The sequence below is a fragment of the Scyliorhinus torazame genome, chromosome 20, assembly GCF_047496885.1.
Source record: "Scyliorhinus torazame isolate Kashiwa2021f chromosome 20, sScyTor2.1, whole genome shotgun sequence".
Lineage (NCBI taxonomy): Eukaryota > Metazoa > Chordata > Chondrichthyes > Carcharhiniformes > Scyliorhinidae > Scyliorhinus > Scyliorhinus torazame.
Genome location: NC_092726.1, coordinates 32,368,725 through 32,390,649, shown reverse-complemented (window position 1 = coordinate 32,390,649; position 21,925 = coordinate 32,368,725). Strand labels below are relative to the sequence as shown.

The 21,925-nt window shown below is 42.8% G+C and overlaps 1 non-coding gene across 1 annotated transcript; it reads right to left on the bottom strand.

Moving 5' to 3' along the window:
• Positions 1–6,050: 6,050 nt before the first annotated feature.
• Positions 6,051–6,240, bottom strand: LOC140397095 (U2 spliceosomal RNA). The gene has a single exon (XR_011936692.1). It is a non-coding gene; the product is annotated as a U2 spliceosomal RNA (small nuclear RNA).
• Positions 6,241–21,925: the final 15,685 nt, after the last annotated feature.

Here is a 21,925-nt window from a genome sequence, read left to right as displayed (position 1 = left end):
TTCTTTCATTCACTTTTGATATTGTCGTACACATATCACTCTTTACATTACAATTCCTTCTTAAACATTTACAGTGGCATGTTGGTTTTATACATTGGAGTGTTGGTTGCCCCGACCGAGGGGCTTTACACTGTTACCGGCCCCTCGGTGTACATTTGCTGGAAAGACTTTACACAGTGGTCTTTCCCCATTGCGCCTTGGCGGCAGCTGCCCCAAGCTTGAGTGCGTCCCTCAGCACGTAGTCCTGGACCTTGGAATGTGCCAGTCTGCAACACTCGGTCGAGGACAATTCTTTGCACTGGAAGATCAGCAAGTTTCGGGCAGACCAAAGAGCGTCTTTTACCGAGTTGATGACCTTCCAGCAGCAGTTGATATTTGTCTCGGTGTGTGTCGCTGGAAACAGTCCGTAGAGCACAGAGTCCTGTGTCACAGATCTGTTTGGGATAAACCTTGACAAATACCACTGCATCTCTCTCCAGACCTTCTTTGCAAAGGCACATTCCACAAGGAGGTGTGTGACCGTCTCATTTCCCCCACAGCCACTCCGAGGGCAGCGTGCATTGGCACAGAGCCTTCGGGTGTGCATGAAGAATCTGACAGGGAGGGCCCTTCTCACCACCAGCCAAGCTAGGTCTTGGTGCTTGTTTGAAAGTTCTGGTGATGAGGCGTTCTGCCAGATGACTCTGGCAGTCTGCTCAGGGAACCATCCAACGTCCTCCACGGTCTCTTTTTCCCTGAGGGCCTCGAGGACATTACGTGCTGACCACTGCTTCATTGCCTTGTGGTCAAAGGTGTTTTCCTTCAAAAACTTTTCCACAAAGGACAGGTGGTACGGTACGGTCCAACTACTTGGAGCGTTCCGCGGCAATGAGGCCAGGCCCATCCTTCGCAACACCGGGGACAGGTAGAACCTCAGTATGTAGTGACACTTGGTGTTTGCGTACTGGGGGTCCACGCTCAGCTTGATGCAGCTGGACACAAAGGTGGCCAACAGGATGAGGGAGGCGTTGGGTACGTTCCGCCCACCCTTCTCCAGAGGTTTGTACATGGTGTCCCTTCGGACACGGTCCATCTTGGATCGCCAGATAAATTTGAAGATGGCCTGGGTGACTGCTGTGGCGTAGGGTCGGGTTATGGGCCAGACCTGCGCCACGTACAGTAGCACCGAGAGTACCTCACACCTGATGACCAGGGTTTTGCCCGCAATGGAGAGGGAGCGTTGCTCCCACCAGCCCAGTTTCTGTCTTACCTTTCCTATGCGTTCCTCCCAGTTTTTGGTGCACGCCCCAGCAGCTCCGAACCATATCCCCAGCACCTTCAGGTAATCTGACCTGACAGTGAAGGGGACAAAGGACCGGTCGGCCCAGTTCCCAAAGAACATGGCCTCGCTCTTGCCCCGGTTTACCTTGGCTCCAGAGGCCAGTTCAAACTGGTCGCAGGTGGTCAAGAGCCTGCGTACAGACGCAGGATCCGAGCAGAAGACGGCAACATCGTCCATGTACAGGGAGGCCTTGACTTGCATGCCTCCACTGCCTGGGATCGTCACTCCTCTTATACCCGGATCCCTCCTGATGGACTCGGCAAAAGGTTCTATGCAGCACACAAAAAGGGCAGAGGAGAGAGGGCAGCCCTGCCTGACTCCAGATCTGATCTGGAACTTTTCTGATTCCCACCCATTGATTGAGACTGCGCTATAGATGTTTGTGTAGAGCAGTTTGATTCAATTGCGAATTCCCTCCCCAAACCCCATTTTGGAGAGCACATCCATCATGTAGGTGTGCGATATTCTGTCAAAAGCCTTCTCCTGGTCAAGGCTGATGAGGCAAGTGTCCACCCCCCTGTCCTGCACGTAGGCGATCGTATCCCTGAGTAGCGCGAGGCTATCAGAGATCTTCCTGCCGGGTACAGCACAGGTCTGGTCACGGTGGATCACCGACTCCAGAGCAGACCTGACCCGATTGGCGATGACCTTTGCTAGAATTTTGTAGTCCACATTCAACAGTGAAATGGGTCGCCAATTTCGAATTTCTTCCCTTTCCCCCTTCTGCTTGTAGATGAGGGTGATGATGCCTTTCCTCATGGACTCTGACATGCTGCCTTCCAGAAGCATACTCTCGTACACTTCCAGCAGGTCTGGGCCCATCCAGTCCCACAGAGCCGAATACAACTCAACCGGTAAGCCGTCGCTTCCGGGAGTTTTACTCGTCTCGAAGGACTTGGCGGCCTTTGTCAGCTCGTCCAGAGTTAGTGGTTTGTCCAGGTTTTCCAGCTCGCTGTCGCCTCTGACCTCCGTGATAGTCGATAGGAAGGTCTGGGAAACAGTGCTATCTGTTGGCTTCAGGTCATACAGTCCGGCATAAAAGGATTGGCTGATCCTCAGGATGTCAGACTGCGATGACTTTTCAGAGCCATCTTCTTCCTTCAGGCTGCTGATCACAGAGGTCTCTCTGTGCACCTTTTGGAAGAAGAAGCGTGAGCACTTTTCGTCCTGCTCCACAGAGCGGACTCTGGAACGGAAGATAACCTTGGAGGCCTCCGAGGTGTAGAGCGAGGCTTGCTGGCTCTTCACCTCTTGGAAATCCTCCTTGACATCCACCCCCATCGACTGCAGCTGGAGCAAATTTTGCATACTTTTCTGGATCCTGGACATGACCCCTCGTCTCTCTCTCACCGTTTGAACGCCCTTGAGGATGAAAAACCTCTTGATATTCCCCTTGATTGCTTCCCACCAGAGATGTGGGGCCTCAAAGAGGGGTTTCACGGTTCTCCAACCTTTGTAATCCCTCCTGAGTTCCTCGATGTTCTCAGGGGTCAGCAGTTTTACATTTAGCTTCCATGTCCCCCTGCCTACCCCCTGGTCTTCCTGCAGGTGGCAGTCGGCCAGTAGGAGGCAGTGGTCAGAGAAGAACACCGGCGTTACGTCGGTGGACCTGACCGTGAAAGCTCGGGACACAAAAAAGAAGTCTATCCTGGAGCGGACGGACCCGTCTGGCCATGACCATGTGTATCTACGCTGCGCGCCGTCTGCAGGGTTGCTGCAGACGTCGAGCAGCTTGGCGTCTTTTACCGTTTCCATCAGGAGTCTGGACGTAGCGTCTAGTTTGCTGTCGGCTTTGCTGGATCGTCCAGCCGCATCGATGATGCAGTTGAAGTCACCACCCAGGATGACCGGCTTGGAGGTGGCCAACAGCAGTGGGAGTTGCTGAAGGACTGTCAGCCGCTCACTTTTTACGGCCGGGGCGTACACATTAATAAGTCTGAGAGGGGTGTTTTTGTATTTCACGTCTGCTACGAGGAGGCGCCCGCCCACCACCTCCTTAACGTCAGAGATGGTGAAGTTGCCTCCCCGCAGCAGAATACCCAGGCCGGAGGAGCGGCAGTCGTTTCCTCCTGACCAGATGGATGGTCCGTGGGACCACCAGCTCGACCAGCGCCTGTAGTTGTTGAGGTGCGGAATTCCGCACTCCTGCAGGAACAGTAGGTCAGCTTTTGCATTTGCCAAATAGTTGAGTGTGGCTACAGACCGCGAAGTATCTTTGATGCTTCGCACATTTATGGATGCAATTTTTAAACCCATTATAAAAAGGTAGATTTACCAGTCTCAAGAGTCCAGAGTCTATACAGTTGGCTGTTCCAGCTGTTGAATGTTCCCCAGCATGCCGGTAGTGCTCGCAAACTTTAGCACAGGTGCAGGGCTGAGGAAGCTGTTCTGGTCCATACTGGCCCCGTGGTTTTGATGCAGATGCATTGGGGGGGGGGTGTATTCCTGGGGTTCGTCGTGGCAGTCAGTAGGTGTTGGGGTTGCAGGCCGGTCTTCACCTGGGTTGTTGCTGCTCGTTACTATCGGGGTTTGGTCTGTGACCTTGTTTTCTTCCCGGTCGGTGGTCTGGAGGGTCTGTGCCTCCCGTTCCACGTTGGTGCTTTGTCTGTTTATTTGAGGCCGATTCTTGTCCTGTTTTCACTCATCGGATGAGGTGTCGGCGCTAAGTGCGCCGGCTGAAAGTTGTCGCTTTTTGCCACTACCCCTCGGGGGGTTCTTCAGTTTGTTTTTTTGTTTCCGCTTTCGTTTGTCCCTGTTCACTGTTTCCCATGGCTCTTTATTCTTTGTCCCATCCTCTTCCTCTTCCATTGAGTGTTCCTCATCAGATGGGGCTGGGGCTGGGTTGTCAGGAGGTGCTGGGGCCTCCTCTTTTTGTTGGGGGCCCTTCTGTTGCTTTTCCTCATTCTGAGCCGTGCTGTCTTTTTCGGTGGAGGGTGTATGCTCCTCCTCTCTGGTCGCCTTTTTAACTCCGCTGCTGATGATTTGAGCGTATGTCGCCCCGCGTTTCGGGCAGGCCCTGTAAAGACGGCCGGCCTCCCCACACAGGTTGCAGTACTTGTCTTCCTTGCATTCCTTAATCATGTGTCACTCCTGCCTGCAGTTTTTGCAGAAGGTCACACTGCAGTTTGCTGCAACATGCCCCGTTTTGCCACAGGTGTGGCATACTCGTGGCTGTCCCACGTAGTCGAGGTAGCCACGATTTACTCCAATAGCGAAATTGGAGGGGGGATGCAGGATGGTTCATTTGCTGTCTGTTCATAGAGTCACCTTGACCTGGTGCTCACTTGTCCAGATGCCGAAGGTGTCTTTCACTTGCACGCTGTCACTTTTCAGTTCAGCGTACCTGGCGAGGAACGTAGGCACATCAGACACAGGGACGTGGGGGTTGTACGTGTGCAGTGTAACAACCCGATTTCGCTGCGACGGTAGCGTAAACAGAGGATCCGCAGTCAGGATCGACAAGGGACTCTGGTTACCATTTTCCTTGAAGACAATCAAGAATTTGATGCACGCTGCGACGCTCTTGAAGGTGACATCAAAACAAACATTGTTGGGGAAGTTTTGCAAGCAGAAGATCTCTGTTGCTTTAAACCCTCAACACTCGAGCAGCACCCTCTTCACGAAATGTTTCCTGTCCACAGGTGACTCTCCTTCCGTTTTCTTCACTGTGACTCGGACAGTGTTTCGCACTCCCCAGCCTGGTGGTCGGGATGCAGCTGCATCCATAGCTCGTACGTTGGGTCTGAACTGTATCGGCGTTAGGCCTAAACCAGAAGTTTAGGCCAGTATGTAGATCCACCAATAGCAGCCGGGCTCCAAACGTTTCCTCTTTGACGACTTCAATCCCTCCGAGTTCTCCAATCCACGATCGTCATCGAGATCCTCAGCTTCCCTCGATCAAATGAGACTACACTTGATCTCAGCCAGAAGGCCGAGAAGCGATAGCCAATATTTTCCGGCTATGGCTCTTGTCCTCCTCGTCCACCGACATTCAGGAGCACCTTGCTGCGCTCGACCGTGCTTTGGAACTTTTAGTCTACGGTCACTGTTGGTCAAGAGACCTCCAGCTTGGCCGAGCACGGTGGAGTCTGTGCATGCAGAACCAGTAAAACACAACAGGAAGACATCGTCTGGCAAGCCGCCTCCTGTCGTCACCAGATTAAATGGAGACGCTGTGAAGGCCCAGTGACACCCAACGGAGGGAGTCGAAGAAATCTCCACCTTTGCCGAACAAAGGGCAATCCGTGCAAGCAGCAAGTACTGGCGGAATCCAACAGGGGGAAATGTCTAGTCTCCCTGAGCTCCACCCTGGCGTGTTGGTCGTGGAGTCACGAGAACGAAAAGAGACGCCGTGAAGGTGTACCTACATCCAAATCAGGATGCCGTTCAGTCTGTCGCCACACTTCCCCGTTGTGCAGGATGAAGGGATGTGGTAACTGAAGTGAGGAGAAGGCAAGTCGGCATCCGAGGGTGAGGGTGAGTGGCCTGTAAAAAGCAGCAGGAAATCTGTTTGGCATATCAGCTGAAAACGGAGCCTGGCTGCCGCAAGTCCGCGAGCCCATAGGCTCAAGACATTAGTGCGCGAAGCGCCCGCCAGCAGAAAAGCTAGCAATGCTCTGGAGCCTGAATTTTTTTTAATTGGTCAGGATGAGACAACTGGACAAGACATGAGAGGGGAAGCCAGGTTTTGCGCCATTTTCTGCTTTTGCACTATTTGTGCCCAAAGCGGGGTGAAGGCACCATTCCTGGAAACATTGCAAGACCAGGTTGATGCCTGGAGCGGAGCAAGAAAGCCCCTGAACCATCTCCGTGTCCCAAAAATCAATTTAATATTCGGTCCCCCGAAGGGGACATACAAGATATTAAACTGATAAGAACAGATACTACACTCGATCTGAACCAAAAGGCCGAGAAGCAATAGCCCATGTTTTCCGGCTATTTCCCGAGTTATCCTTTTACCCGTAATGAGCTGGTAAAATTACTTAAGACGTTCGTTCATTTTACCTGCCTGTATCCTTTCATGTACCGTTTTTGCTCTCCTAATTTCCTGAAGTTCCCAGTCCACATTGCGACCCCGGCCCCGGGTCACTGGCCGCGTGGAGTTTGCACATTCTCCCCGGTTCTGCGTGAGTCTCACCCCACAACTCAAAGATGTGAGAGGTAGGTGGATTAGCCACCATAAATTGGAAAAATAATTGACTACTCTAAATTTTAAGAACTGTGTATTTCATTGTAAAACAAAAAAGAGGATGTCAGAGACCCCAGAGATTGTCCTACACGGTGAATCTGTGCAGTGCAGAGTCCAGGAGGCTGCAATCCGGTGTCACAGTAGTTTGCACGCTTGCCTCAGCGCGCCAGCAACCCAGGTTCAATTCCAGCCTCGGATGTTTGTCCATGTGGAGTTTGCACTTTCTCTGACACGGTTTCCTCTGGGTTCTCTGTTTTCCTCCCACAGTCCAAATATGTGCAAGTCAGGTGGATTCGCCGTGCTAAATTGCCCTTTAGGTTAGTTTGGGTTGCGAGAATGTGGATAGGGTGGCGGTGTGGGCTTAAATAGGTTGCTCTTTCTAAGGGCTGGTGCAGACGCGTTGCGCCGAATGACCCGCCTTCCGCTCTGTAGGGATTCTATGATTCTATAAAGAATCGTAACCTGCATTCGAGCCTGACGTGGGATTTCGAAACAATCCAAGGCGAATGGCACAGGCAGATTGGCTTCTGAAGTACAGCTTGGGTCAGTGGGTGTGGACAGTGGTTGGGAAATGAAACACATACATGTTCGGCTGCAGGGCAGGTGCATGTGTCCGTTGGAGCACCAGGTTAGAACGCAAGAGCGAAATATTACTACAGACTATATCTGGATGTGTTCAGCAGAGTGCACTGGGGACACGCAGATCTCGTACAGCTCAGCTTGATCTGTTTTTATGAACAATAGAGCCAAAAATGACACAGAAAAGTCAGTCCAAAGTATATCTCGACGTAGTGCACTGATGTGTGAACAGCAGTGTGGATAGGAAGGCAGAATTGTCCTTCTAAAGTTCACCAGCTTCTTCAATATAGAACAGTCGGCTGGATAGGAAAACAATTATTCTTCCTGAGCATTGCTGGATATGGTATTGTGGAAAGTCCGGTGGATTGGGACACTAACTAAGGTGGGATTTATGCAGTCGAGCAATTGGGGGCAGAGGATCTATCCATTTCTATCATTTAAAAAAAATCTTTATGACGTTGAAGACTTGTTTAAATTCCCCCTAACCTCCTGCGCTCCAGAAAGACGAATCCCAGCTTCTACACACAACTGGGTTGCAGGACAGCCACATCCATCGTCACAGGGATGTGTGGGGCGGGCGGGACCTTGAGGAACGAGGGCTCACCACTGCGCTATCCTTCTCCCAGTTTTACTGGTGCTTCCAGTCCTATTTTCAGCCTGTCTCACAACTGGCGTGTCCCGTCCATCGATGAACTGTTTCATCCCTAAGCTGAGGGCTTGTAGGTGAATAGCTCCCGGTAGAAGGTCTCAAATGCCTCGCAGACATTTTTTGGCTCTGCCACTGGATTCGGTCTGCTGCTTCTAATCTGAGCTATTACCCCCGTGGCTGCCTGCTTTCTCAGCTGGCGAACCAGCAGTGGCTGGCTTTATCTCCGTGTTCGTAAAGGGTCTCCCGTACCTGGCGGAGTTGCTGCAATGCTTCCCTCGTGGAGACCAGATCAAAGTCCATTTGTAGCTTTTTCCTCTCCGCCAGGAGTTCTTTGGTCGGGCCCTCAGAGTATCGCCTGTCTACCTCCAGTATGGAGTCCACAACTGTCACCTCGCCGCCCTCTCTACCTTGTCTCTACGTGCGTTCTTGGCCATGATATCACTCCTGATCACAGCCTTCGTGGCCTCCCAGAGCGTGAAGGGCGGGACTTCCCCATTCTAGTTATTAATAATATAGTCATCTGTGGCCTGTGATATTTTCTTGCACAAAGCATTCTGGGCAAGTCGGGCCATGTCCAACCTCCATGTGGGGGGCGTGGTAGCAGGCATTGAGCAAAAACGTATTAATCTGGCTGCATATTAATATGGAACCATATTGATATGGAACAGCATTAATGTGGCTGGATATTAATATGGAACATTATTCATATGGAGCAGTATTAATATGGCTGCATATTAACTTGGAACCGTATTAATATGGAATAGTATTAATATGGCTGAATATTAATATGGTACAGTACTAATATGGAACAGTATTAATATGGAACCATATCTTCACAGCTCCAGGGTCCCAAATTTGATTCCTAGCTTGGGTCACTCTCTTTGCGGAGCCTGCATGTTCTCCCGGTGTCTGCGTGCATTTCCTGCGGGTGCTCCGGTTTCCTCCCACAAGGCCAGAAAGACGTGCTTGTTAGGTGAATTGGACATTCTGAATTCTCCCTCTGTGTACCCGAACAGGCGCCAGAATGTGGCGACGAAGGGCTTTTCACAGTAACTTCGTTGTTGTGTTAATGTAAGACTACTTGTGACAAAGATAATTATTATTAATATGGAATGTGGCTGGATGTTAATATGGAACTGTATTACTATGGAACAGTGTTGATATAGCCGGATATTAAAATGGCCAGATATTAATATGGAACAGTACTAATATGGAACAGCGTTAACATGGCTGGATATTAATATGTAACAGTAATCATATAGAACAGTATTAATATGGAACACTACTAATATGGAAAAGTTATAATATGAGCGAGTATTAATATGGAACAATGTTTATATGCTGGACATTAATATGGAACAGTACTCATTTGTAACGGTCTTAAAATGAAGCAGCACGAATATGGAACAGTATTAATATGGAACAGTATTAATGTGGAAGAGTATTAATATGGAACAGTATTAATATGGAGCCGTTTTAATATGGCTGCATATTAAAATGGAGCAAAATTAATATGCTGTATAGAAATATGGAACAGTATTATTTTGGCTGGATCCCGTTCAGTTTTTGGAAGGGCATATACTGGCCTCGGGAAAGTTGTTTTTTAGGTCTCCAAAGCAATTCGCTTTACATAAACATGTTTAATGTTTAAAAACATGATTTATTATCGGGCACATTTTAAGTCCGATTACAGTAGGGCACTTTTAATTGGTGTGTTACTGTAAGGCTCTGTTTAAATAAGGTCCGTTTGACTGTCGGGCACTGTTTAAATACATTTGATTGACTATAGGGCACTGTTTGAATGCATTTGGTTTACTGTAGGGCACTGTATTAATGCATTTGATTTCCTGTATGGCACTGTTTAAATGCATTGATTTACTATGGGCACTGTTAAAATGCGTTTGATTTATTAGAGGGCACAGTTTAAATGCATTTCATTTACTTCACCGCACTATTTAAACGCATTTGGTTGACAACAGGGCACTGTTTAAATTCATTTAATTTACTGTAGGGCACTACTTATATGAATTTGAGTGTTGGGCAATCTTTAAATACATTTAGTTAACTGTCAGAAACTGTTTAAAAGCATTTCGTATCCTGTAGGGCACTGTTTGAATGCATTTGATTCACTGCAGGGCATTTTTAAAATGCATTTAGTTCACTGTAGGATACTGTTAAAATGCATTTGATTTATTGTAGCGCCTGTTTAAAAACATCTGATGTACTATGTCACTGTTTAAATGCATTTGGTTTACTGTAGGGCACTGTTTAAATGCATTTGATTTGACGTAGAACACTGTTTAAATGCTTTTGATTTACAGGAGGGCAATGTTTAAATGCATTTGAGTATCAGGCACTGTTTAAATGCAATTAGTTTACCGGTGGGAACAAAATGCATTTGATTTACTGCTGGGCACTGTTTAAATGCATTTGATTTACTGTAGGGCACTGTTTAAATGCATTAGATTTACTGTAGGATACTGTTTAAATGCATTTGATTTATTGTAGCGCCTGTTTAAAAACATTTGATTTACTATGTCACTGTTTAAATGCATTTGGTTTACTGTAGGGCACTGTTTAAATGCATTTGATTTAACGTAAAACACTGTTTAAATGCTTTTGATTTACAGGAGGGCACTGTTTAAATGCATTTGAATATCGGGCACTTTTTAAATGCAATTAGTTTACTGTAGGGAACAAAATGCATTTGATTTACTGTTGGGCACTGTTTAAATGCATTTGATTTACTGTAGGGCACTGTTTAAATGCATTTGATTTACTGTAGGGCACTGTTTAAATGCAATTGATTTACTGTAGGGCACTGTTTAAATGCATTTGATTTACTGTGGTGCACTGTTTAAAAGTATTTGTTTTACTCTTGCGCAGTGTTTAAACACATTTGATTGACTGTCGGGGCACTGTTTAAATACATTTGATTTATTGTCGGCACTGTTTAAATGCATTTAATTTACTATAAAGAACTGTTTAAATACATTTGGCACCGTTTAGATATAATTGATTTATTTTAGGCCACTGTTCAAATGTATTTGATTTACTGTAGGGCACTGTTTAAATGCATTTAATTGACTCGAGGGCACTGTTTAAATGCATTTGATGCACTGTTGTGCGCTATTTAATTATATTTGATTTACTGCAGTACACTGTTTCAATACTTTGGATTTATTCTGGGGCACTGTTTAAATACATTTGATTTACTGTCGGGCAGTTTAAATGCATTTGATTTACTGCAGGGCACTGTTTAAATGCCTTTAGTTTGCTGTCGGGCACTGTTTAAATGCACTTGACTTACTGTAGGGCATTGTTTCAATGCGTTTGATTTCGTGTCGGACACTGTGTAAACGCATTTAATTTATTCTAGGGCGCACATTTAACTACTTTTGATTTACTGTCAGGCACTGTTTAAATGCAATTAATTTACTATAAATCACGATTTAAATATATTTGGCTCACTGTGGGGCACTGTTTGAATGCATTTGATTTACTTCATGGCACTTTTTAAATGCATTTAGTTTCCGGTAGGGCACTGTTTCAACGCATTTGATTTATTGCAGCGCCTGTTTAAATACATTTGATTTACTGTGTCACTGTTTAAATGCATTTCATTTACTGCAGGGCACTATTTAAATGCATTTGATTGACTATAAAGCACTGTTCAAAAACGTTTGGTTTACTGTAGGGCATTGTTTAAATGCATTTGATTTAACTTAGGGCACTGTTTAAATGTATTTGATTTACAGTCGGGCACTGTTGAAATGCATTTAATTGACTCGAGGGCACTGTTTAAATACAATTGATGGACTGTTGTGCGCTATTTAATTATATTTGATTTACTGCAGTGCACTGTTTAAATACTTTGGATTTATTCTGGGGCACTGTTTCTGTACATTTGATTTACTGTCGGGCACTGATTAAATGCCTTTAGTTTGCTGTAGGAAAAAGAAAGGGAGAAAGAAAGAGATAGAGAGGAATAAGAAAGGGAGAGAGACGGAAATGAATGAGAGAGAGAGAATAAATAGAAAAGGTGAGAGAAGAAAGTAGAAAAGGAAGAATAGCCCCAGCAGAACAAAGCGAAAGAGAAAGGGAGATACAGATCAGGGGAAAAAATAAAGAGAGAGAGTTTGAACTTCAGAAAATAGCCATGAAACATGACAGTCAGTTAAAATTGGTAGACGCAAAGGGAAACGTACAGTTGGATGATAGTGATGAGGATAGTGAGAAAGAGCGTCAAAGTTGAAGGCTTGGTGGAATTTTTTTTAATATGTCCAAGCATTGCCAAGGTTTGACGAGAAGGAGGTAGAAGCCTTTTTCATTTAATTTGATAAGGTGGCTAAACAAATAAAATGGCCCCAGGACATGTGGGTATTACTGATTCAAACAAAGCTGGAAGGTAGAGCCAGTGAAGTGTTTGCATCACTACCGCAGGAGGTATCTGGGACGTATGAGGAGGTGACAAAATCCATCTTAGGTGCATATGAACTCGGGCACGAAGCTCACTGACAAAGGTTTAGAAAATTAAAGAAAGAATTTGGTCATACATACATGGAGTTTGAAAGGCTCAAACAAATTAATTTTGATAGGTGGATAAGGGATTTGAAAATAGACCAAACGTACAAAGCTCTCAGAGAAATTATACTTTTGGAGTAGTTTAACATTGAATTCCTGATGCAGTATGCACTCATGTGCATGAACAGAGGTTTAAAATTGCGAGATTAGCAGCAAAATGGCAGATGATTATGAATTAGTTCATAAATCAAAGCTTGGTTTCCGACATCAGTTTCAGCCTGTGAGGGATAGAAACTGGGGACATGAGAAATACTCAAGTGGTAAAAGTAAAGGTGATGTGATGGGATATAATAAGGAAAGTGTACCTCAGAGTAAAAATCCAGGAGGGTGGAAGAGACATGAAAAGGTTCAAATGTTTTCACTGTAATAAACTAGGCCATGTAAAGTCACAGTGTTGGTGCTTGAAGAAAAGCGCTGGGAAGGCTGATGTGGTAAAACAGGATAAGACAGTGGGGGTAGTTAAAGTGGTAAAGGAAAGCCCAAATGAAGCGAAGGAGTTGCAAAAGATTGTACACCTGATCAAGAGGTGATTTATCAAATGGTGCCAGATCTCTTTAAAGAATTTACTTGTGTTGGTAAAGGTTACTCATGTGTATCATGAGGAGTAGGTCAAGAAGTCACAATTTTAAGAGATACGGGAGCTAATCAATCTTTAATGGTAGGAGATGAGGAGTTATGTAGTTTGGGAAGAATGCTGCCAGAAAAGGTGGTAATATGTGGAATTCAGGGTGAGAGGAGTAGTGTTCAATTATATAAGGTAAGGTTGGAAAGTCCAGTGAAGAGGCGTGAGGTGGTAGTAGGAGTAATAGAGAAACTATCTTGTCCAGGAATACAGTTTATCTCTGGTAATGATACAGCTGAATCGCAGGTGGGACTGATGCCCACGGTGGTTGATAATCCAGTGGAAAATCAGACAACTGAAGTGTTGAAGTATTTTTCCGGATTCTGTAGTTACAAGGTCGCAAAGTCACAGGTTAAGACAGGAGGGGAATTCAGAGAGTGAAGATGAAGTTGAAGTGCAATTATCAGAAAGGATTTTTGATCAGATGGTTGACAAAGGTGGAGGATGAGGCGGATATTTTTAGTTCAGGAAAATTGGCAGAGTTACAACAGAAAGGTGTAGAAATAAAACGGATGTATCAGAAACATACACGGAAGAGTGTATAACAGAGTGTTATTACCGTAAAAGTAATGGCTTGATGAGAAAATGGAGACCTTTACATATGCAGGCTGGTGAAAAGTGGGCAGAAGTTCATCAAGTAGTATTGCCGTTGGGTATGGAAAGGAGGTGTTGCGAGTTTCACATGATGTTCCAGTGGGAGGTCATTTGGGAATAAGGAAAACTTAAGCTAAAATACAAAAACAATTTTATTGGCCTGTACGCCAGAAAGATGTAATTAAATGTTGTCAGTCATGTCACACATGTCAAATGATAGGGAAACCTCAAGCAGTGATAAAAGCAGCGCCCTGAATACCCGTTGCAGCATTTGAGGAACCTTTTCCAAGGGTCCTAATTGATTGTGTAGGACAACTTCCTAAAACAAAATGTTGGAATCAATATCTTTTGGCGATAATGGAGGTGTCTACTATGTTTCCGGAGGCCATCCAGTAATATTACAGCTAAAAAGATTCTGGAGGAATTACTTGAATTATTTACTAGCAATAGACGACCCACAGAAATACAACCGGATCAAGGGTCAAATTTTACCTCCTGATTATCAAAGAAGTTATGGATAGTTTCGGAATAAAACAATTTAAATCAACTGCGTACCACCCAGAATCGCAGGGAGTATTAGAAAGGTAAATGTCAGAAATTAAAGACAGTGTTGAGGGCTTAGTGTCACGATAATTGAGAGGATTGTGATAACGAAATTCCATTCGTACTGTTTGCAATTATGGATGCACCTACTGAGTCAACCAAATTTAGTCTTTTGAACTAACCTTTCGTCATGAGGTACGAGGGTCACTTAAATTGAGTAAGGAAAAATTGGTGCGTGAGTAATCAGAAATTACATTATTGGATTACGTGGCAAATTTTAGGGAACTATTAAATAGAGCAGGTCAATTGGCTAGACAACATTTAAAAGTTGCACAAAATGCGATGAAACGGGTAGCGGACAAGAAATCCAAAGTTTGTTGTTTCGCCTGTGGAGATCAAGCTTTAGTATTGTTCCAAGTGGGAGGTGAACTTTTAAAAGCTAGGCTTTGTGGACCATATCAGATTGAAAGGAAATTAAGTGAAATGAATTACGTGGTAACAACACCAGATAAAAGGAAGACTCACCGAGTGTGTCATGTGAATATGCTTAAAAGGTGCTTGGAAAGGGAAGGAGAGAAAAAGGTTTTAATGATTCTAACTCAAAATGACCAACCAAATCCAGATGACTGTGAATTTGACACACCTCAAATTAAATTGGAAAACGGGGATGTTCTTAAAAATTGGGATAAATTGTAGAGTTACCTTCCAGAGGAAAAACGGACTGACCTGAAAGTTATCACATGGGCAAGTTTGTGGACATAAATTGGGAAGTACTAAAATGGCTATACATGATGTAGATGTGGGAAATGCTGTTCCAATCAAACGACATCCATGTAGACTTAATCCTTTAAAATTGGCACAGATTAACAAAGAGATGGTGATTATGCTTTAAAATGGCATAATTGAAGTGGGTTGCAGCCAATGGAGCTCGCCCATAGTGATGATACCAATACCAGACGGTACCCAACAGTTGTGTGTAGACAATAGAAAGGTTAATGCAGTTACAAGAACGGGCTCTTACCCTATCCCACGTTTGAAGAATTGCATTGAGAAAGTGGGACAATCAGCTTTTATTTCCAAACTGGATTTACTTAAGGGTTGCTGGCAGGTACCTTTATCCGAAAGGGCGAAGGAGATTCCAGCTTTTGTGACTCCAGATGGTATATAACAATTCAAAGTTATGCCATTTGGCATGAAAAACGCCGAACCACGTTTAAATGGTTAACTAACAAAGTTGTTTCAGGATTACCCAATCGTGTGGTATACATCGACGATCTGATAGTTTTCAGCCAGACATGGAAAGAACAGTTGAAACGTCTGATGGAATTATTCGATCGACTTCAGGAGGCGGGTTTGGTGATAAACCTAGCCAAAAGTGAATTTGGAAAAACCCAAGTCACTTTCATTGCGAAGTTTCCGATACCCTCAAACGTAGGGAAATAATGCGATTTCTTGGCATGAGTGAATTTCATTAAACATTTAAGTAAAATTTCATGTTGAAAGTGACTGTCAATCGAGAAGGGCTTCAGTTGAAGGAAGAAGAACACAAATGGACTATATTATTATCCCTGTTTGCGTGTGTTGTTTTTAGAAACGCAAAAGTGTGTTTACTTCGTGCATTTCTTAAAGGATAGTGACAAGGTGAAAAATGAAACCATCTTGAAGTTGATGGTTTATATTTTTTCTTGGGCGGAGGTGTCATGTGAGAGTACCTTTAAGAAATGGGTGTTTAAGAAATGAACCTTTAAGAAACGGGTGTTTATCAGTGATGTCAGAGTATGGGTGGAGCTGGGATGTCTGGCAGCTTTTTACTTTCGTTTTAGGCTGTTTGCTGCAGGGTGTGTTTTAGTTTCAGTGTTGGAGCAGAAGCCAGACAGAGCAGGTGTACTCTTGATCTCTCTGCCATGAAGCGTCTATCTCTTGATCATTTGGTGAAGTCAGAATTATAAACGTTTTCAGGAGTGACGTTAACCAGATGTGCTTCTGTTAAAGGTTCTGTTTTTTGTAAGTCTTCTGGATGTTAAAAGGACAGCGTAAGCATTACTTAGTGTTGTATTCTTTGGGGGTTGTAGTTGAATTAATGGTTGCTAAGAAGTTCACTGTATGTTTTAAAAAGGTTAATTAAATTCATAGAATAAACATCGATTTGTTATTTAAAATATATTTTCCATTTCTGCTGTACCACTCCTGTAGAGTGGGCCGTGTGCTCCCCATACCACAGTCTATTAAAAGTTCTGGGTCAGGGGCGTGAGGTGAACTTCATGATACACTTTGGGAATCTCTAAACCCTGGCCCAGAACAAATAAGATTGATGTACTGTAGGCACTATTTAAGTGCATTTGGTTTATTGTAGGACACTGTTTAAATGCGATTGATGTACAGTAGGGCACTGATTAAATGCCTTTGGTTTACTGTAAAGTACTGTTTAAGTGCCTTTGATTTACTGTAGTACACTGTTTAAATACATTTGATTTCATGTCGGGCACTGTTTAATTACCTTCATTTAACTGTCGGGCACTGTTTAAATGTATTTGATTTACTGTAGGGCACTGTTTAAATGCATTTGATTTACTGTAGGGCACTGTTTAAATGCATTTGATTTACTGCAGGGCACTGTTTAATTCCAAGTGATTTTGCATCAGCGCACTGGTTAAATACGTCTGGTTTGCTGTAGGGCACTGATTAAATGCATTTGATTTTCTTCAGAGCACAGTTTAAATGCATTTGCTTTAGTGTCGGGCACTTTTTAAATACATTTGATTTACTGTGGTGCACTGTATAAATGCATTTGATTTACTGTAGTGCACTGGATAAACGTATTTGGTTTATTGTAGGCCGCTGTTTTCATGCATTTTATTTCCTCTGGCGCGCGGTTTAATGCATTTGGTTTACTGTAGGGCACTGTTTAAATGCATTTGATTTACTGTAGGGCACTGTTTAAATACATTGGATTTTCTGTCGGGCACTGTTTAAATACATTACATTTTTTGTTGTGCACTGTTGAAATGCATTTGGTTTACTTCAGGGCACTGTTTCCCGTATTTCCCGTACCGACTCCCCGAACAGGCATCGGAATGTGGCGACGAGGGGCATTTCACAGTAACTTCCTTTGAAGCCTACTTATGACAATAAGCGATTTTCATTTCATTTCACTGTTTAAATTTGTCTGATTTACTGTAATGCACTTCAAAGGCATTTGGTTTTTGTCGGGCACTATTTAAAAGCATTTTATTTACCGTAGGGCACTGTTTAAATGCATTTGATTTACTGTAGGACACTGTTGAAATGTGTTTGATTTACTGCAGGGCACTGTTTAAATACATTTGATTTACTGTCGGGCACTGTTTAAATGCATTTGATTTACTGTAGGGCACTGTTTAAATGCGTTTGATTTACTGTGGGACACTGTTTAAATGCGTTTGATTTACTGCAGGGCACTGTTTAAATACATTTGATTTACTGTCGGGCACTGTTTAAATGCATTTGATTTACCGGAGGGCACTGTTTAAATGCGTTTGATTTACTGTAGGGCATTGTTTAAATGCGTTTGATTTACTGCAGGGCACTGTTTAAATACATTTGATTTACTGTCGGGCACTGTTTAAATGCATTTGATTTACTGTAGGGCACTGTTTAAATGCGTTTGATTTACTGCAGGACACTGTTTAAATGCATTTGATTTACTGCAGGGCACTGTTTAAATGCGTTTGATTTACTGCAGGGCACTGTTTAAATACATTTGATTTACTGTCGGGCACTGTTTAAATGCATTTGATTTACCGGAGGGCACTGTTTAAATGCGTTTGATTTACTGTAGGGCATTGTTTAAATGCGTTTGATTTACTGTGGGACACTGTTTAAAAGCATTTGATTTCCTGCAGGGCACTGTTTAAATGCGTATGATTTACTGTAGGACACTGTTTAAAAGCATTTGATTTACTGTAGGGCACTGTTTAAATGCATTTGATTTACTGCAGGGCACTGTTTAAATGCGTTTGATTTACTGTAGGACACTGTTTAAAAGCATTTAATTTACTGTAGGGCACTGTTTAAATGCGTTTGATTTACTGCAGGGCACTGTTTAAATGCGTTTGATTTACTGTAGGCCACTGTTTAAAAGCATTTGATTTACTGTAGGGCACTGTTTAAATGCATTTGATTTTCTGCAGGGCACTGTTTAATTCCAAGTGATTTTGCATCAGGGCACTGGTTAAATACGTTTGGTTTGCTGGAGGGCACTGATTAAATGCATTTGATTTTCTTCAGAGCACAGTTTAAATGCATTTGCTTTAGTGTCGGGCACTTTTTAAATACATTTGATTTACTGTGGTGCACTGTATAAATGCATTTGATTTACTGTAGGGCACTGTTTAAATGCGTTTGAATTACTGCAGGGCACTGTTTAAATGCGTTTGATTTACTGTAGGACACTGTTTAAAAGCATTTAATTTACTGTAGGGCACTGTTTAAATGCGTTTGATTTACTGCAGGGCACTGTTTAAATGCGTTTGATTTACTGTAGGCCACTGTTTAAAAGCATTTGATTTACTGTAGGGCACTGTTTAAATGTATTTGATTTTCTGCAGGGCACTGTTTAATTCCAAGTGATTTTGCATCAGGGCACTGGTTAAATACGTTTGGTTTGCTGGAGGGCACTGATTAAATGCATTTGATTTTCTTCAGAGCACAGTTTAAATGCATTTGCTTTAGTGTCGGGCACTTTTTAAATACATTTGATTTACTGTGGTGCACGGTATAAATGCATTTGATTTACTGTAGTGCACTGGATAAACGTATTTGGTTTATTGTAGGCCGCTGTTTTCATGCATTTTATTTACTCTGGCGCGCTGTTTAAATGCATTTGGTTTACTGTAGGGCACTGTTTAAATGCATTTGATTTACTGTAGGGCACTGTTTAAAAACATTGGATTTTCTGTCGGGCACTGTTTAAATACATTACATTTTTTGTTGTGCACTGTTGAAATGCATTTCGTTTACTTCAGGGCACTGTTTCCCGTATTTCCCGTACCGACTCCCCGAACAGGCATCGGAATGTGGCGACGAGGGGCATTTCACAGTAACTTCCTTTGAAGCCTACTTATGACAATAAGCGATTTTCATTTCATTTCACTGTTTAAATTTGTCTGATTTACTGTAATGCACTTCAAAGGCATTTGGTTTTTGTCGGGCACTATTTAAAAGCATTTGATTTACCGTAGGGCACTGTTTAAATGCATTTGATTTACTGTAGGGCACTGTTGAAATGTGTTTGATTTACTGCAGGGCACTGCTTAAATACATTTGATTTACTGTCGGGCACTGTTTAAATGCATTTGATTTACTGCAGGGCACTGTTTAAATGCGTTTGATTTACTGCAGGGCACTGTTTAAATGCATTTGATTTACTGCAGGACACTGTTTAAATGCATTTGATTTACCGGAGGGCACTGTTTAAATGCATTTGATTTACTGTCGGGCACTGTTTAAATGCATTTGATTTACCGGAGGGCACTGTTTAAATGCGTTTGATTTAGTGTAGGGCACTGTTTAAATGCGTTTGATTTACTGTAGGACACTGTTTAAAAGCATTTGATTTCCTGCAGGGCACTGTTTAAATGCGTTTGATTTACTGTAGGACACTGTTTAAAAGCATTTGATTTACTGTAGGGCACAGTTTAAATGCATTTGATTTACTGCAGGGCACTGTTTAAATGCGATTGATTTAATGTAGGACACTGTTTAAAAGCATTTGATTTACTGCAGGGCACTGTTTAAATGCGTTTGATTTACTGCAGGACACTGTTTAAACGCGTTTGATTTACTGCAGGGCACTGTTTAAATGCATTTGATTTACTGCAGGAATCTGTTTAAATGCATTTGATTTACTGCAGGGCACTGTTTAAATGCGTTTGATTTACTGCAGGACACTGTTTAAACGCGTTTGATTTACTGCAGGGCACTGTTTAAATACATTTGATTTACTGTCGGGCACTGTTTAAAAGCATTTGATTTACTGCAGGGCACTGTTTAAATGCATTTGATTTACTGTAGGACACTGTTTAAATGCATTTGATTTACCGGAGGGCACTGTTTAAATGCATTTGATTTACTGCAGGGCACTGTTTAAATGCATTTGATTTACTGTAGGGCACTGTTTAAATGTATTTGACTTACTGTAGGACACTGTTTAAATGCATTTGATTTACTGCAGGTCACTGTTTAAATACATTTGATTTACTGTCGGGCACTGTTTAAAAGCATTTGATTTACTGCAGGGCACTGTTTAAATGCATTTGATTTACTGTAGGACACTGTTTAAATGCATTTGATTTACCGGAGGGCACTGTTTAAATGCATTTGATTTACTGCAGGGCACTGTTTAAATGCGTTTGATTTACCGGAGGGCACTGTTTAAATGCATTTGATTTACTGCAGGGCACTGTTTAAATGCATTTGATTTTCTGCAGGGCACTGTTTAAATGCATTTGATTTACTGTCGGGCACTGTTTAAATGCATTTGATTTACTGCAGGGCACTGTTTAAATGCGTTTGATTTACTGCAGGACACTGTTTAAATGCGATTGATTTACTGTAGGACACTGTTTAAAAGCATTTGATTTACTGTAGGACACTGTTTAAAAGCATTTGATTTACTGTAGGGCACTGTTTAAATGCGTTTGATTTACTGTAGGGCACTGTTCAAATGCGTTTGATTTACTGTAGGACACTGTTTAAAAGCATTTGATTTACTGTAGTGCACTGTTTAAATGCGTTTGATTTACTGCAGGGCACTGTTTAAATACATTTGATTTACTGTCGGGCACTGTTTAAATGCATTTGATTTACTGTCGGGCACTGTTTAAATGCATTTGATTTACTGTAGGGCACTGTTTAAATGCATTTGATTTACCGGAGGGCACTGTTTAAATGCGTTTGATTTACTGTAGGACACTGTTTAAAAGCATTTGATTTACTGGAAGGCACTGTTTAAATGCGTTTGATTTACTGTAGGACACTGTTTAAAAGCATTTGATTTACTGTAGGGCACTGTTTAAATGCATTTGATTTACTGCAGGGCACTGTTTAAATGCGATTGATTTACTGCAGGACACTGTTTAAAAGCATTTGATTTACTGTAGGGCACTGTTTAAAAGCATTTGATTTACTGCAGGGCACTGTTTAAATGCGTTTGATTTACTGCAGGACACTGTTTAAACGCGTTTGATTTACTGCAGGGCACCGTTTAAATGCATTTGATTTACTGTAGGACACTGTTTAAATGCATTTGATTTACTGTAGGACACTGTTTAAAAGCATTTGATTTACTGCAAGGCACTGTTTAAATGCGTTTGATTTACTGTAGGACACTGTTTAAAAGCATTTGATTTACTGGAAGGCACTGTTTAAATGCGTTTGATTTACTGTAGGACACTGTTTAAATGCGTTTGATTTACTGTAGGACACTGTTTAAAAGCATTTGATTTACTGGAAGGCACTGTTTAAATGCGTTTGATTTACTGTAGGACACTGTTTAAAAGCATTTGATTTACTGTAGGGCACTGTTTAAATGCATTTGATTTACTGCAGGGCACTGTTTAAATGCGATTGATTTACTGTAGGACACTGTTTAAAAGCATTTGATTTACTGTAGGACACTGTTTAAAAGCATTTGATTTACTGTAGGGCACTGTTTAAAAGCATTTGATTTACTGCAGGGCACTGTTTAAATGCGTTTGATTTACTGCAGGACACTGTTTAAACGCGTTTGATTTACTGCAGGGCACCGTTTAAATGCATTTGATTTACTGTAGGACACTGTTTAAATGCATTTGATTTACTGTAGGA